At 42.1% G+C, this 18,830-nt stretch overlaps 1 protein-coding gene across 1 annotated transcript in view; it reads right to left on the bottom strand.

Moving 5' to 3' along the window:
- LOC120058151 (FTS and Hook-interacting protein homolog) overlaps positions 1 to 17,781 on the bottom strand; it is a 66,475-nt gene extending 48,694 nt beyond the window's left edge. Inside the window, exons 1-2 of the mRNA XM_039006618.1 lie at positions 17,458 to 17,781; positions 10,548 to 10,730 (exon numbers count right to left, since the gene is read on the bottom strand). The gene's annotated coding sequence lies outside the window, so the exon portion shown is untranslated. The remainder of the gene's footprint in view (positions 1 to 10,547; positions 10,731 to 17,457) is intronic.
- Positions 17,782 to 18,830: the final 1,049 nt, after the last annotated feature.

Here is an 18,830-nt window from a genome sequence, read left to right as displayed (position 1 = left end):
GACTCAGTAAGACCAGCAGGTTAATGTTCCTATAGACTCAGTAAGACCAACAGGCTAATGTTCCTATAGACTCAGTAAGACCAGCAGGCTAATGTTCCTATAGACTCAGTAAGACCAGCAGGCTAATGTTCCTATAGACTCAGTAAGGCCAGCAGGCTAATGTTCCTATAGACTCAGTAAGACCAGCAGGCTAATGTTCCTATAGACTCAGTAAGGCCAGCAGGCTAATGTTCCTATAGACTCAGTAAGACCAGCAGGCTAATGTTCCTATAGACTCAGTAAGACCAGCAGGTTAATGTTCCTATAGACTCAGTAAGACCAACAGGCTAATGTTCCTATAGACTCAGTAAGACCAACAGGCTAATGTTCCTATAGACTCAGTAAGGCCAGCAGGCTAATGTTCCTATAGACTCAGTAAGACCAGCAGGCTAATGTTCCTATAGACTCAGTAAGACCAGCAGGCTAATGTTCCTATAGACTCAGTAAGACCAGCACTCATCTCTTTTTATTGGTATGTAACTGTTATGAAAGTTGTATTGTCAACTTGTTTTGTTATTTAAAAAAACGCCACTTTAAACGTGTACATGACACTGCAACATATTGTCACCATGGGGACATTTAAGTCAGTACAGTAGAGACAGCTGGAGAGTGGGAAAACAAGAGGGCTGAAGCATGTGAGAGGGAGAGCAAGAGAAGGAGAGAATGAACGTGGGAAGATGATTCACCACTTAGGAGCAGAATATCTAAATTAACCTCGGGTTGGAACCAAAATTATTTCACAATAGCTTTGTTCTGAACAGTGTAGGGTACGATATGTGACTGAAACTTTGCGGGTGAGGAGAACTCTGGGTAATAAAGCGCTGGGCATCTTGTTGTTATGACGTGCAAGACCTGAATTTGCAAAATTATACCTACGGAGGAGTAGCTTCTATAGAGGAACTTTGAATGTCTTTTAACTTCAGAGAGTTGGCTTAATGAACGTTGGACCAGAACTTGCCCTCCTTGGCCATGACTCAGTTCCATTACATTACACATGATGTCACCTAGAGTTTGAGAGAGCTAGACCAGAGCTAGCTAACAGGCTAGCTAACAGACTAGCTAACAAGAAAGCGTGTGTGTGTGCAGAGCGGCACCAGAAGTAAAGTAAACAACCCAATGTGAAACATGATAACTGTAGTATCCTGAACTAGCATTGAAAAAGTTCATAACTGTTCTCTAATTAAACATCTCCCTAATCTCTGAATCAGGCCTGTAAAGGCAGTAGCTACAGTAGACCAGGCACACCTAGGGGAGGGAGGGGCTACAGTAGACCAGGCACACCTAGGGGAGGGAGGGGCTACAGTAGACTAGGGGGGGGTAGGGGCTACAGTAGACTAGGCACGCCCAGGGGAGGAGGGGTTACAGTAGACTAGGCATGCCTAGGGGGGGGAGGGGCTACAGTAGACTAGGGGGGGGTAGGGGCTACAGTAGACTAGGCACGCCCAGGGGAGGAGGGGTTACAGTAGACTAGGCATGCCTAGGGGGGGGAGGGGCTACAGTGGCAGGCAGACACTGGAATAAGTTTGAGTGACAGTGAGGGCAGTGAGAGCAGTGAGGGCTTTGCATAGGCGCTTTGTTGCATTTTTCTTTTGTGGGACTGAGAAAAAAAATGCCCAGAACGTAAAAATAACATTATCAATCAGTTCAAAAGCTTTTCAAATAACAGTTACGTTCCAATGTTCTTCTTTGTGACAGAGTACCAACAGGCAGCATATGATGACAGTAGACTAAGATTACAGTAGGGTAGGGCGATTTTACAATAGCATCGTCTGATGACAATGATTGACAGGATCGGACAATTAAATCTTGATGATTGTACAGTCGTCTCCAATAAAAACGTGAAGGACCTCGGCGTTACTCTGGACCCTGATCTCTCTTTTCACGAACACATCAAGAATATTTCAAGGACAGCTTTTTTTTTTTTTTTCATCTTCGTTACATCGCAAACTTCTGAACGTTTCTGTCCAGAAATGATGCAGAAAAGATAAATCTAGACTACTGCAATCCTCTACTCTCCGGCTTGATCTCTGGCTTCCTCAAGTCATTTGTCTTAATTATTTGATCAAACAGTGTGCTTAAAAGCATCAGACAAACTCAGTACTTACAGTTGCTTTTATTAAAACAGATGGGGTGATACATGGAAAAATACATGTTTTAAAATATAGGCTACATTACAACCCCCCCCCCCCCCCCTCTAATCTGATAGTGGTAGTGGGGTGGTAGATGTCCAGTCTCCCTTATGGCTCTAATCTGATAGTGGTAGTGGGGTGGTGGATGTCCAGTCTCCCTTATGGCTCTAATCTGATAGTGGTAGTGGGGTGGTAGATGCCAATTCTCCCTTATTGCTCAGTACAGGTGCCTAAATAGTACATACACTATAGTAGGACTGACCCCATTTAGTCGACGGCTCGATAGACAACAATACACACAATTATTTTGTTTGTCGCACCATTCTCTGTAAACACTGTGTGAAAAGCCCAGGAGGCCGGCCGTTTCTGAGGTACTGGAACCGGCGCGCCTGGCACCGATGATCACACCACGCTCAAAGTCCCTTGGGTCACTCGTTCTGTCCATTCTAACGTTCAATCAAACAGTAACTGAATGCCTCGATGCCCGTCTGCCTGCTTTCTATGTTTTCAATTTCACCTCTATTTAACCAGCTAGGCCAGTTGAAAACAAGTTCTCATTTACAACTGCGACCTGGCCAAGATAAAGCAAAGCGTCAAAAACTCAGTTACACATGGAATAAACAAACGTACAGTCACAATAACACAATAGAAAAAATCTATATACAGTGTGTGCAAATGAAGTCAGGAGGTACAGCCACGTGACTCACTGTGTATATGAATGGTGTGTATAGACAGTATTCGAATAGAAAAAGGTGTGTATATAGGTAGTCATTATAGGATGAGCCATGACTAGATTACAGGATGGTGTCCTGACTGAACTAAACGACTAAATCGCCTCTAACACTCACCAGCAATACATGTTAAAGTGAGTTTATCCACTCGTCATTCGCTCCTTCATATTACAGAAAGGAAAAATGTGCAACAGCACGATATATCACGATAGGACAACGTTTGACCGCGCCCCAACCCTAGGCGACAGCAACGTTTCCTACATTCCGAGGCAACAACCTTTCCACAGGCTTTGTGATTTATCACAGCATATTCAGCTGCATATCAATCTCTTTCATGGATGTCACTGCACATTACATCAGCCAGCTCTGTCCTTTAGGCACAAAAACAAGGTTACGACGCTGCTGAGATAGAAAAAAATACTGATTTCAGAAAACCTGGAATCAGAACATGAAATAGCACTTGAGAACATTAACATCCACAATTTAAAAGAGGATTTCTTCTCTAACGTTGTTTATCGTGTCAAAAGAAAGGACAGACCACAAAGCTAAAGTCTCTTACGTTAACTTCTGAAATGGTCAGTCAAAGAGTTAACAGCAGACAGACTCAAACAACCAAAACAGAGCCGGTAGATCCTCCTGCCCCACCCTACCCTGTCCTGCCTTTCCACCAAAACACCCCTGGAACATCATGTGACCATTTCCTGGTCCGAAGTTCCAATGACATCATCTGTCGCTGGGTGGGTCCCTTCAACGGATCTCTGACTGAACCCAGCAACCCCCCCCCCCCAACCACTGTTTGTCTAACTACATAAAGCTGTTTCAAATGTCAGTTTGTGTCCCTGCTAAGAGGAGGAAGACAAAGTAGAGGAAGAGAATACAGCTTGAGAAAGAGAAGCAGCAGTATGCTCCTGCTGTCTTTCCAGCTCTGTTCCCCGGCCCAGACGAACTGAAACGGCAGTGGTGGTACCAAGAGTGACGCATACATTACCCACTCACCTCAGAGTGAGATAGGAAGGATAACAAACCTCATATTAAAATCGGCATATTCAACAGAGTTCAGGAAATATATTACCTTCAACAGTCTTATTTTGTGATTAAGCCATCAATGGTTTTGTGATTATTGGTGTCGTAAAAATGTTAGCTAATGTTAGCAATTAGCATGTTTGACATTTCAGTGGAAATACTACTATCAGCTTTTTGATAAGCGGTTTACCCGACAACAAAAAAGTCCCGTATAATCGTCATACAGTTATTGGCCACCTTACTATTTTGATCAATTACAAGATATTTGTAAAAAAAAAAATTATACAACCTCATAGCCGAAGTGTTTACTAGATAGTTGACTAGCCTTCTGGTTAAAAAACGAATTACTTGCCTGAAATCCGTTATCTATATTTCAGAGGTAAAAAGTTGGATATTAAATGACGTGTGGTCTGTCGCGCAGTCTAATTTTACAATATACAGAGTGTCCCAAAAGATGTGTATATAATTAACTTTTTTTTGAAAACTTTCAAAACCTAACTTACATAAATTGCAATGTAAATCGGTGGTCAGCTAGCTGGAAGGGTGTCTTTAGTCGCAAAACATACCGTTAATTTCCAGTCCATTTAAAATGTTGAGCTCGAGGTGATTTATTCCACTAACCGCTAGAGTGTCCGAAGTTAGGGGGGGGGGGGTGTCCGAAGTTAGGGGGGGGGGGTGTCCGAAGTTAGGGGAAAGATTTGCTAGTACACTGTCCAAGAAAAGTTTGAATTCCCTATACTGCTCTCCTAAAACCCATTAAGCTACAGTTCAGAGGCATTTGAGATGCTCCTACCTCCTGTGAAAAGGCCAATATTTATTTGCCTATCTAAGACACACATAGAAATCCAAAAGGCATACCTACCTACCTGGCACTACGCTTCCATACCCTTCTACAACACACAAAAACACGGAAGCAGCGAGCCGAAAATGTTCTGTTTGTGGTGACCTTTGAGCCAGCGCCGTGACCTTTGAGCCAGCGCCGTGTCGCGTGAGGCCCTCGTGTGTAGAGGGCAGGGTTGGGGTCAATTCGAGTTCAAGTCAGTTAAACTTTTCACATAGCTTCTCCTTTTCAGTTTATTGAGAAGTCATTGAAAATCGATGCAATGTTTTAAATTATTACATTTGATTGTAAGTTTACTTCCTGAATTGACTGCCTTCAATTTGAATTGACCCCAAACCTGGTAGAGGGCCCCTGGCCCCACCCCTCCCCCTGTTTCTAGTGGGCTGTACGTGGTGCAGTGAGTCAGAGGTGAGGTGAGCAGCCTCCAACCCTAATAACCTCCATCCATAACACAGAACAGCAGCACGGGCCCCTGGTAACCTCCATCCATAACACAGAACAGCAGCACGGGCCCCTGGTAACCTCCATCCATAACACAGAACAGCAGCACGGGCCCCTGGTAACCTCCATCCATAACACAGAACAGCATCACGGGCCCCTGGTAACCTCCATCCATAACACAGAACAGCAGCACGGGCCCCTGGCAATCTCCATCCATAACACAGAACAGCATCACGGGCCCCTGGTAACCTCCATCCATAACACAGAACAGCATCACGGGCCCCTGGTAACCTCCATCCATAACACAGAACAGCATCACGGGCCCCTGGTAACCTCCATCCATAACACAGAACAGCAGCACGGGCCCCTGGTAACCTCCATCCATAACACAGAACAGCAGCACGGCCTTTGGCTCAGACAGAGGAAGAGTACAAAAGGCCATTCCTTTCAGCGGGAGAGAGAACATTTGAACATCTTGGCCATGTTCTGTTATAATCTCCACCCGGCACAGCCAGAAGAGGACTGGCCACCCCTCATAGCCTGGTTCCTCTCTAGGTTTCTTCCTAGGCCTTTCTAGGGAGTTTTTCCTAGCCACCGTGCTTCTACACCTGCATTGCTTGCTGTTTTGGGGTTTTAGGCTGGGTTTCTGTACAGCACTTTGAGATATCAGCTGATGTACGAAGGGCTATATAAATACATTTGATTTGATTCAATAGGGATGGGCACGGTTAATTGAAAATCTGGATATCCAAACAGACGTCTGTATTCAAACATTTGTAAGAGTATTCATTGTTATTTTATATCCTTGTGTGTAACCAACTTTAGAATGTAGTATTTATGCACGGCGCATCGTTCACAGTTGAGCAAGGTAAGTGTAGCCTACGGATGAACAAAGTAATTGTTTTATTTTCAAGCTCATGGGCTATGAGATATGGGCTATGGGCTACATGAAAAGGCATTTTACTATTATAGCATGTAACAGTCAGCCCTGACAATAATATGCTAGCAATAACCCTACAGGCTCACAACAACAGAGGGTCCACAAGACACGGCACAGATCAACGCAAAAAATATTTTTTTTTTTTTTTAAATCACTCGAAAGGGCCTCCCGAGAGGCGCAGCAGTCTAAGGCACTGCATAATTAAAGAATTTGAATGTCATTATTTTCATGGTGATGTATCCTAAATTAGGTACAACAACAAAAAAAGTATTAAATATGCAATATCTTCCTTTGCATATTTCGGTATTCTACACACTGACTTATTTTAATGAGCCCTTCCCACAAAACAAGACCATATCTGGTTGGTTCGGACCAGACCAAATCTGGACCAATCATAGATGTCTATGTTTCACAAGTTTGGACATCAAAGTACAGCACAGCAGAGTACAGTACAGTTTAGTACAGTCCGGCAGAGTACAGTAGAGTACAGTAGAGTACAGTACAGTACAGTACAGTTAAGTACAGTACAGTACAGTACAGTTAAGTACAGTACAGTTAAGTACAGTACAGTACACTACAGTCCGGCAGAGTACAGAACAGTACAGTAGAGTACAGTAGAGTAGAGTACAGTAGAGTACAGTACAGTACAGTAGAGTACAGTAGAGTACAGTAGAGTACAGTAGAGTACAGTACAGTACAGTACAGTACAGTTAAGTACAGTACAGTACAGTACAGTACAGTCCGGCAGAGTACAGTAGAGTACAGTAGAGTACAGTACAGTACAGTACAGTACAGTACAGTACAGTAGAGTACAGTACAGTACAGTACAGTAGAGTACAGTAGAGTACAGTAGAGTACAGTACAGTACAGTACAGTAGAGTACAGTACAGTAGAGTACAGTAGAGTACAGTACAGTAGAGTAGAGTAGAGTAGAGTAGAGTAGAGTAGAGTAGAGTACAGTAGAGTACAGTACAGTACAGTAGAGTACAGTAGAGTACAGTACAGTAGAGTACAGTAGAGTACAGTAGAGTACAGTAGAGTACAGTAGAGTACAGTAGAGTACAGTACAGTACAGTACAGTAGAGTACAGTACAGTACAGTACAGTAGAGTACAGTACAGTACAGTACAGTTAAGTACAGTACAGTACAGTACAGTACAGTACAGTACAGTACAGTACAGTACAGTAGAGTACAGTACAGTTTAGTACAGTACAGTTAAGTACAGTACAGTACAGTTAAGTACAGTACAGTACAGTTAAGTACAGTACAGTACAGTACACTACAGTCCGGCAGAGTACAGAACAGTACAGTACAGTTTAGTACAGTAGAGTACAGTACAGTAGAGTTTAGTACAGTCCGGCAGAGTACAGTAGAGTACAGTACAGTTTAGTACAGTACAGTACAGTATACTCAACTCTAGTGTGCTCTACTGACCTACCAGGATATTCAGTAATACCTGCACTGAAAACAAGTGGTGCTGTTTTCAAACCCCACTGATACCGTAATCGGAAGGTTAGCAATGGTAACAAGTACATGTAAAATCCCATAGAGATTGCTAACAAAATGCTAACTAGCGCATTGCAAACATTTTGTACACTTTCTGACCTAAACAAGTAACTCAAAAATGCTACTCACAGTTTGCTGAACGCACAAAAACAAATATTAGCCGAAAAAGGCTCTTGATCCTGAAGGGAGATCTCTGCTGTTACCAAGCAAATGCTTGATTTTGGAAGAAGCTAACTACTTAGCTAACAAGCTACTAAATAAGCAAAACTAAATGCTACAACTGCAGAGCATGTAGCACAACATTTTAGACAGTTAACTTAATAGAAATAAGAGATCTAGCTGGTAAACATTTAGTAGTGAATTCCATACTGTAATTAGATCACCAGGCGCCTGCTGCACAACAGTGAGTGACTCAGAAGGCTCCCGTCTCACCGCCGCCAACAAACACCACGTGACTGGGGGACTACCCTAAGCTTCATAATAAATGTGACAGGAGAAAAGAAGAACGCAATGTTCTTTATATCCTAACGTATTGCACAAGTTGGCTATAGGTATTTATTTAAATAGTACCTACAAATATTCACATTTTTAAAATAAATAAAAAACTTCAAATAAAAAAGTTTCAAAACCATCCCTTGGCTTTTTCCCCAAATACCCCGGTATATCGGCCAAGTCTACTCCAGTCCCCCAAGCAATCAATTAGTTGAATCAGATGAGTTTGTCTGGGGCAACAACAAAAATGTAAGCTGTTGGGGGGATACACCGCTCTACTGTACTGTTGGGAAACTCTACTGTACTGTTGGGAAACTCTACTGTACTATACTCAACTTTTACTGTAATCTACACACTTGTGAAACATAAACATCTATGATTGGTTCAGATTTGGTTCGGTGTGGACAGGACCAAATTTGAACCAATCATGGACATCTATGTTTGGGTCAAATCAAGGCCGGTCCGGCACCAGAAAACGACATCTGTAGACGTTGTAATTAAAAACGGGTCCGGGCCGTATAAAAACACACAACAACGGAATCTGTGGAAGTTTAAATCAAGGCAGAGTGAACTGACCAAATTTCAACGTCCATGTACGTCTGGGTGTTGATCGGTGCTCATTGAGTAAGGATGCTGGTTACAGTAAATGGAAAGAGAGGTGGATCATGGGTAAGTGTCAAAGAGAGACTGAGCGAGAGACAGGCGTTTTTCCCAGACTCTTTTCACACTTTTGTTTTGACCACCAGGACAGGTAGAAAGAAACTGTTATGAGCTCAACATAACAGTATGTCAGTGGAAGGGAGGACAGTAGCAGGAGACACAACTGTGATTTGTAACTACTATGATTGCCCATTGTAGTAATTCCGTTAAAGATTTGGTAACAGAATTTTAAATCACTTAGTAATTACTAAACCAAATAGATATTAGTAAAAAGTAACTAATTGGTAGGTCTACTTTTACTTGTTACTCTGAAATGTCATTATCCTCCCTCATGAGGGAGAGAATTTAGAACATATCTGAAAGATATATTTGTGGTTTTTTGCACAGGGAAATATTTCCTAAAACACACCCAAGACAAAATATTTTCTCTAAAACAAAATATATGTGTTGATATTAGTTGGCAGGGGTCTTTATGTCAACATTGTGTTCTGATGTATTTCAAATAGTTTGTCTGGGAGATGTTTCTCTAAAACCCCTTTTTCATCTGGTTAACCAGAAACCAAATAATTTTCTTATTCCTAATATTTAGTATAGAAAAAAGTTTGAAAAATGTGTAACTATATGCCTTAATAAACAAAAAAATGTGACTCTTAGATTTCATTTGACATGGAAATGACCTGCTATCAGTCAGTGAGTCATCACTGTAGTTTTAGTAAGATGGGGAGTTTAGAGACTCTAGGGATGTCACGATACCAGTATCGCGACACTCAGAGGAAACAAAACATGAAGTGGAATATTTGCCTGAGGAAAACAGTCCTACTGTTGTGACCCAGAACCATATTTATTATTCAAGCTATAGACCACTATATTTTACATACAGCAGCTTTTTGAAAAGACCAAAGAGTTTAGTCTGCTTTGCGTTTTCATTTTTGCCATGGAAAATCAGGTATTGTATCTTGATACTGGTACCGTGCCAACCATAATACACTGTGTTGACGGGGGCGTTTAGTGCCACACAGACTGTGGTGGCGGGGAGATGGGGAAGTGAGACAGAACTAAAGGAGAGTTAATACTGTGTGGGGTTCCTAGTAGTACTTAAAGCCCTGCGGAAGTGTTTTGCTTTATAGAAAATAGGGATTAGAAGAACGTACAGGCCTCTCCGTCTCTCTTGGTTGATCTGTCACTTGCGACTGACGTAAAAGTAGAGAGATTGGATAAAGACGGAGCTGGAGCATGTCTTGTTCTGTGACTAAGACAGGCCACATTTAACAGCAATTAACAAGAAGTTAAGCTATTAACTGATGTATAACACTTGTATTGTCATGAATGTTTAATATTACAATTTTTGTAATTTGAATTTCGCTCTCTGCAATTTCACCGGATGTTGGCCAGATGGGACGGTAGCGTCCCAATGATCCGCAAGAAGTTAAAAAGACTGAAAGTGAACATATCAGGGATGGGTTACCACAGACAGCATGATCTGCTCCACCATCATCTCCATATCATCATTCTACATTCTTTACCAGCTACCATCATTCTTCACAGAAGCAGTGTCTTGAACATTTCCTCAAAACAACTCAATCACGACAACACACTGCTATACTTGGCTCAGGACGAGAACAGAGGCTGCTGGGAGATAAAGTAGGTTTTGTAGAACCTCAGAGAGTCACTACGATTCATTGCGGTTTAGTTTGCTTACATCACGTGTACAGAGAAAGAGGTCCTATAAAAACACACCATCTTACCTGAACACTTGCTCAGCGTCTGTCTGGGCTAAACCTCCATGTTGGCTCTGGTCCACAGAGGGAAGAGGTACCTCTGGCTCATGGCCCTAGCTGGCTGCTCCAGTCCAACACCAGCTTCTCAGGGAAGTCACCAGCCAGCAGCGATCAGCTTAGCCTTCCTTAGCCCCAACTGCTCTCCTGGGACTGAATATTGAAACAGAGACAGAGAGACAGACAGAGAGACAGACAGACGGAGAGACAGACAGACGGAGAGACAGACAGACGGAGAGACAGACAGACGGAGAGACAGACAGACGGAGAGACAGACAGACGGAGAGACAGACAGACAGAGTTTGGTTATAGGCTGTGGTAAACCATTGTAATATACTGAACTACAGGTCTAGTCTGGTGAAGACAGACAGAGACAAACAGAGAGTAGTGACAGTGAAGGTGTACTGTTACAGCACTCTGTCTCCTAATGCTGGGCTACGACAGGCAGTGTTCTGTTTCATCCTACTGGAGCTCCGTCCTCTGGGAGCCCCAGCCATTACTCACCAGCCTAAACAAACACTATAGGCCCTGCTGTTTCAAAACACAAGACGTCAGAAGTCTTCCAGCTTAACGACTGGAGGCTGAAGTAGGACAGAATCCTCCTTGTGTTCTAGTTTTGTTAACTGTTGTTTATGGAGCGCAGGAGAAACCGCTAAAAGCACAGCTCAGGTCAAGTCAGAGACAACGTGGGAGTGCTCTCTCCTGGATGGCAGAGGGTACGGTATCATCTCTCATTCTCACTTTGCCACCCTCTCGTCAACAAATACACACAGAGGGAAACAAGGACACGTGAGGCTGAGCACAAATGACCCAGTGACGTCCGGGTTAGGGGAAGGGTTTGGCCGGCCGGGATGTCATTGTCCCATCGAGCTCTAGCAACTCCTTGTGGCGGGCTGGGCGCAATGCACGCTGACTTCAGTTGCCAGCTGTACGGTGTTTCCTAAGACACATTGGTGCGGCTGGCTTCCCGGGTTCAACGAGCAGTGTGGCTTGGAAGCGTCATGTTTCGGAGTACGCATGGCTCTCGACCTTCACCGTACGGGAGCTGCAGTGATGGGACAAGACTGTAACTACCAATTGGATATCATGAAATAGAAAAAGGGGGTGAAAAGTACCAAAAATAAAATAAAAAATAACGGGGAATGTAGAAGATGATAACAAGTAGGGGTGTTAATAGTTAACTAACCGTTAACTATGTTAATTAGCGGTTAACGGTCACTAGGCTACCTGGGGCGGCAGGTAGCCTAGTGGTTAGAGCGCTGGACTAGTAACCGAAAGGTTGCAAGATTGAATCCCCTGAGTTGACAAGGTAAAATCTGTCGTTCTGCCCCTGAACAAGGCAGTTAACCCACTGTTCCCAGGCCATCATTGAAAATAATAATTTGTTCTCAACTGACTTGCCTAGTTAAATAAATGTTTAAAAAAAATATTTGGTTAGCCACGGAAAATGAATTGCCCAGTCATGCTTATTGGTCTATAGGTTAATTTGCATAGTGGAATTAAATTGGGGAGTGTGTATTTGTTTGTCGTCATGTATCTAACTTATCACACGACACAGAGCCTAGTTAGAGGAATATCCCGCCAGGCAGCATCGAGCCTAGTTAGAGGAATATCCCGTCAGGCAGCATCGAGCCTAGTTAGAGGAATATCCCGCCAGGCAGCATCGTGCCTAGTTAGAGGAATATCCCGTCAGGCAGCATCGAGCCTAGTTAGAGGAATATCCCGCCAGGCAGCATCGAGCCTAGTTAGAGGAATATCCCGCCAGGCAGCATCGAGCCTAGTTAGAGGAATATCCCGCCAGGCAGCATCGAGCAATCTGACCTTGAGGCAGCATAATTGTTTGAAACCTGAATGTTTTACTTTACTTAAAATAACGAGGCATGTCTGACCTTGCTTCAAAGTAGCCATGCCAAAAAACCATCCGGAAAAACGTAGAGGCAATTATTTTATAAAGACTTCCTCATTCCGTTAACCAGAATTTCTCTCCTGTTCTATTGGTTTTCATACCAACTTTGTTTTGTCGTCCAGAAGCCGAAGGCACAATCCTAGTCATATAAGCAACCATTTGATAGTTGTTGCCATCACATTCCCCCTCTTTCTAAGTTTCTAACAGAGCTGTTCGTCACAACTGCTCGAATCAGGTTTACAACAGTGTTTCCCGCAAATTTGCAAATGACGTTTAATTTGTTGCTTCATTACAGGAGTTGCATGTTCAATAGGAAAACATGCAACAACACCACCACACCTATTGTCGTCCAGCTCAAAAAGACCCACTAATGAAAAAACATCCGGCCCTTGTATCCATGCATATATTAGAGCCGATATTAGAGAGGAATAGGCAAAGCGAGAGGTTTCACTCCTAAACCAAAATAAGCCTAAAGTTTCTATGGGCTTATTTAGGGAATAAACTCGCCTGGTTTCCCGCATTGGGCCGACTCCCATCATTTGGGGCAGAAACATAAGCATCTCCTCATTATTTACAGATCTCTGTAACAGTATTTTTTTCTGTTGGTCATGTCATTTTACTGTTTGATACAAAAATGTACCCATTTGTGGACCGGTTAATGAGGGTCAGCTAGTCGGCAGCAAAATAGACCACAATTTGCATGTCTAATAACAAGGTCTTTAATTTCCTTCCCAAACTCCTTACGCATCAATCAGTAGGTCTACATTCACACTAATAATTAGATATTAAACTGATTACGGCAGAAGGCCGAGTATCGCATCAGACATACACTTTCCACTACTTATGTTAATGGGGGTAAGGTCATAATCTAAGTAAGCAATTGAAAAACACTGATTAAAAAACACCTGGGTTTCTGAGCAATCTTTCTAATTATTAGAACATGTAAACCCCTTAAACAGAGTTACAGCGGTGCTAGCACGAGCAGTACGAGCTTCCTTCTTTTACACGAGTGTAAGTGAGTTCTGAAAAACTTTTAAAAGGTATGCATCTTAGAAATAGTTCTCACGTACTTTAAAATGTACAAACTTAAAAATCAAATCATTTTCACACAAAAACTAACAACTGTGGTAGAACAGTTAATTTATTTTAACTCTATGATTTTTCTGCATTTACTGAAGTCCCATCGGGTAGCCTGATGTGTCATGGAATCAGGATTATTAGGGAATTTAGTTCTTCTTGAAAAGCATGTAAAACGTTTAAAAAAAATCAAACTATTGCATGAATCTGACTATTCACATTCCTTGTATTATTGTGTGTATGTAACCGTACTTCATTATCCATGCTGGCTGCTTTACATGCAGCAAGAGACAACAATGCTCTACTCATTCACTGGGCATTGCAAGGTGTGTCCGTCATTGAGGATCTAGCCTATACCAACAACATCATGCTGATTCTTTATTAGGCTGACCCAGTCAGGGAGAGTAGAAGAACTCAAACTTTACAACAACAAAAAAAGGCTAACAATCGACGGTTTTTGAATCCAGGCGCATTTGTCATTTTTCCTGTTTTCTTGCCTGTTGTACAACATCACATAAAATCAACTCATAGCCAGACTCCCACAAAGCACCTTATAGCTGTGAGCCGACAGTAGACCTATCCCATGGCACGAATAAGCTGAACAGCAGCTAAGCTTAAGGCTCAATATTTCTGACAGAAACAAAGTCAACCTTTCAATCCCTGAGCTAATGTCGGGAAAATAAAATAAGCTTGGAGGTGTGCCATGGCAGAACTATCTATCCGGTTAATATTCGACACTGTGGGATTTCATTTCCAGGTCACATTCTTCAGGTGCCATAAAAAAGTCAGTAAGTTGAGCTCAAAGTACACCTGCTCATATTCCAGCACTAGGACATTAGGCTGCACGTACACAATAAGACGTAGACAGGAAAGACAAAGGTCAGTTATGAGGTCAACAGAACAAAAAATGTATGCAGTTCTGTCCTTGAGCTGGTCATGTCTAATGTTGTTCTGTATTATGTTTCATGTTGTGTGTGTGGACCCCAGGAAGAGTAGCTGCTGCTTTTGTAACAACTAATGGGGATCCTAATAAAATAGCAAAATAAACTTAACCAAACCTTTAAACCGTTCTGTAAACACAGACAGTCAGAGCAGAAATTAGACATGTTAGCCTGCCTGAGCACAGTGAGAGGCCTTTATGAGATCTCTAGTTAGGGTGGGCTCTACTGTTGCTCTGTATGGGATCTCTAGTTAGGGTGGGCTCTACTGTTGCTCTTTACGGGATCTCTAGTTAGGATGGGCTCTACTGTTGTTCTTTACGGGATCTCTAGTTAGGATGGGCTCTACTGTTGTTCTTTATGGGATCTCTAGTTAGGTTGGGCTCTACTGTTGTTCTTTATGGGATCTCTAGTTAGGTTGGGCTCTACTGTGGCTCTGTATGGGATCTCTAGTTAGGTTGGGCTCTACTGTGGCTCTGTATGGGATCTCTAGTTAGGTTAGGCTCTACTGTTGCTCTGTATGGGATCTCTAGTTAGGTTGGGCTCTACTGTTGCTCTGTATGGGATCTCTAGTTAGGTTGGGCTCTACTGTTGTTCTTTATGGGATCTCTAGTTAGGTTGGGCTCTACTGTTGTTCTTTATGGGATCTCTAGTTAGGTTGGGCTCTACTGTTGTTCTTTATGGGATCTCTAGTTAGGTTGGGCTCTACTGTTGCTCTGTATAGGATCTCTAGTTAGGTTGGGCTCTACTGTGGCTCTGTATGGGATCTCTAGTTAGGTTGGGCTCTACTGTGGCTCTGTATGGGATCTCTAGTTAGGTTAGGCTCTACTGTTGCTCTGTATGGGATCTCTAGTTAGGTTGGGCTCTACTGTTGCTCTGTATGGGATCTCTAGTTAGGTTGGGCTCTACTGTTGTTCTTTATGGGATCTCTAGTTAGGTTGGGCTCTACTGTTGTTCTTTATGGGATCTCTAGTTAGGTTGGGCTCTACTGTTGCTCTGTATAGGATCTCTAGTTAGGATGGGCTCTACTGTTGCTCTTTATGGGATCTCTAGTTAGGATGGGCTCTACTGTTGCTCTTTATGGGATCTCTAGTTAGGATGGGCTCTACTGTTGCTCTTTATGGGATCTCTAGTTAGGTTGGGCTCTACTGTTGTTCTTTATGGGATCTCTAGTTAGGTTGGGCTCTACTGTTGCTCTGTATGGGATCTCTAGTTAGGTTGGGCTCTACTGTTGCTCTGTATAGGATCTCTAGTTAGGTTGGGCTCTACTGTTGTTCTTTATGGGATCTCTAGTTAGGTTGGGCTCTACTGTTGTTCTTTATGGGATCTCTAGTTAGGTTGGGCTCTACTGTTGCTCTGTATGGGATCTCTAGTTAGGTTCGGCTCTACTGTTGCTCTGTATAGGATCTCTAGTTAGGTTGGGCTCTACTGTTGCTCTTTATGGGATCTCTAGTTAGGTTGGGCTCTACTGTTGTTCTTTATGGGATCTCTAGTTAGGTTGGGCTCTACTGTTGCTCTGTATAGGATCTCTAGTTAGGTTGGGCTCTACTGTTGCTCTTTATGGGATCTCTAAGAGTGTCTATATTCTGTCGAGAGAAAGAGAGAATGAGAGAGAGAGAGAGAGAGAATGAGGTGTGTGTGAAAGGAAGAGATGAGAAACTGGGTGAATAGGCTAGATATGATTCTGCTGAGATCCAGCAGGCCTGAGGCAGAGAGGCAGAGTCAGTTCCCAGAGAGGGAGTCTATATATGATGTTATCACTCCTCCCACACACACACACACACACACACACACACACACTATAGACTCAGTGAAAGCCATGTAATGCTCACAAATGGGCAGAGATAGAATATGAGGGTAGGGAAGAGATTCTCATGAGAGGCCAACTGATCAGTCATGTTTGTTAAACTCTGTGCCTGCATCTGAAATGGCACCCTATCCCCTGTATAGTGCACTACTTTTGACCAGGGCCCACAAGGTTCTGGTCAAAAGTAGTGCACTACATAACTTAGGTAATAGGGTGCTCTCTCTCTCTCTCTCCCTGGCCACAGGAAGACGTGTCTCCGTGATAAATGATTGAGTGGCAAGCCAACCACCATTGCTCAGCTTGTCGTGTCAAGTCCATCTCAACAAAGAACCTCTTGACCTGGACAGTTCAGCCACGTCTCAAATGTTCTCAATACCAACTTAAAAATGTGCTGAAGAATTATAAATCAGATCCAGAATAATTTCAGGGTCTGTGCCAGTGTTAAAGTAGACAGAGGAATGTAAGGCAAGCTGTTACACTCTGAAAACAATGAAGGCTAGCTAGAAAGACTAGTAGATCATACACTCCAAAAGTGAAGATCGTGTCTCAACAAGTTTTTTTGAAACACGAGCTACAACATCCTCAGCCAATCTTGACATGATGCAGGTCACATATTCATAAAGAAGATTAGACATTTGATAGATATGAGCTAAAAATCAATTTTTTTGAAAATAGTGTTTGCTATTTATCCCAATCCTAAAATAACCAGCAACAAGCTAGCTAACTAGCACTTGATTGGCTAAGCTAAATAGCCAGCTAGCTCGCTTTAGCATTGCTGACGTTAGCAATTACAATCACTGGGAAATTGTGCTAGCTACACATTTCAAAACTAGATAAAACTCCCAAAGTTAATATAAGTAACAGTAACATTAAGGGAATATTTTTAGGAACTAGTGTGCATGCCTGCTGGTCGTTGGCATAACATCTCTGTCACGGAATGTATTCACAGTGCTGATGTCTGATGCAGTGTATAGCTAATAAAAAGATAATGCGCTAATTTAGCTTATAAACTGGCTAATATAACGTTATGTCTCCTTCAGCGATTTAACGTTAGCAACAAAACTGATGCTTTCACACTTAACTATCTAAACGTAGTTAAATAACGTTAGCAATCAAAATGACAAAGTCAAATTAGACCAGCAAAATACTCACCGTCTGGGTTTGCAGTATTTTTAACAAAAAACGCTCAACTGCTGCGGAGCAGTGATTTCCACAGAATAACTTCGCTAGCTAGCTAGCCAAAAAAGCTCATTTAACAGTTTACTATCCAGGGTATTCCACTGTCAGTCGACCAGAGTGTACAGTAAAAAAATAAAAAATAATGTGACAACACTATGAAAACGTAACTAGCTAACACGGACGCAAAAAAAGATCGCCTATGAATTGTATAATTCGTCGCATAGGTTATTCCTTCAGACAACAACAAACCATTTTCATGATTTCACAATCACTCTCTCTGTTCGCTACCCTCTTGAATTCCTCTCACACACCCACACGCAAGAGACGCTATGACGTTTAGAGAAACGGCGTCTCCTTGAACCCTTCCACATGTGTGACGCTAGACACAATAAGGAATAGCTAGCCGCAATTGTGGAATTTGCGCTTTGCCTTCATAAATAAAAGTCCACATCTGAAAGTGATTAAACAGATACAAATAATGGAATCGTGCCATATTTGGAATAGATAATGCGAAACAAGGTCTGAATGTTGTTAAACAAATTTCAACAAAAGACGATAATTAGTTAAATTGAAAGTAAAAATCGGTTGGAATTGCACTGTGGCTGTATCATACTTTAGAATTGCATTGGGGGTATACTTATACACTGTACAGCCTAACCTATGGGTGCACTCTCAGCCTCATGGCCAAATGTGTAGAATAGCAGGAAATTAGCTCAGTGATACTTGAAAGTCGGGACAATCCTTGTCTGGCGGGAAAATAAATTTTTATGGTTGAATAAAAATGACTTTGCATTATTTGAGATTAAAATGTACATTAAGGGAATTTTATAAGGTAAATATTTGTTTTGGGAATTTTCTAAATACTTTCAATCTTATTTTGTTTCCATGTCGACTCTATGCCTTGAAATGCCCTTGTCCTGAGCAAATGATCCCAATTTCCTGGCAATAATGGATATTAACTGATGTCATTTCAATAATGGATATTAACTGATGTCATTTCCATAATGGTTATTAACTGATGTCATGTCAATAATGGATATTAACTGATGTCATTTCCATAATGGTTATTAACTGATGTCATGTCAATAATGGATATTAACTGATGTCATTTCCATAATGGTTATTAACTGATGTCATGTCAATAATGGATATTAACTGATGTCATTTCCATAATGGTTATTAACTGATGTCATTTCCATAATGGTTATTAACTGATGTCATTTCAATAATGGTTATTAACTGATGTCATTTCCATAATTGATATTAACTGATGTCATTTCAATAACGAATATTAACTGATGTTATTTCATTAGGCTACCTGGGCCGGCGGGTAGCCTAGTGGTTAG

The sequence above is a fragment of the Salvelinus namaycush genome, chromosome 13 (assembly GCF_016432855.1).
Source record: "Salvelinus namaycush isolate Seneca chromosome 13, SaNama_1.0, whole genome shotgun sequence".
Taxonomy (NCBI): domain Eukaryota; kingdom Metazoa; phylum Chordata; class Actinopteri; order Salmoniformes; family Salmonidae; genus Salvelinus; species Salvelinus namaycush.
The sequence above is the reverse complement of the archived record's forward strand: the minus strand, read 5'-3'. Positions and strand labels throughout refer to the sequence as shown.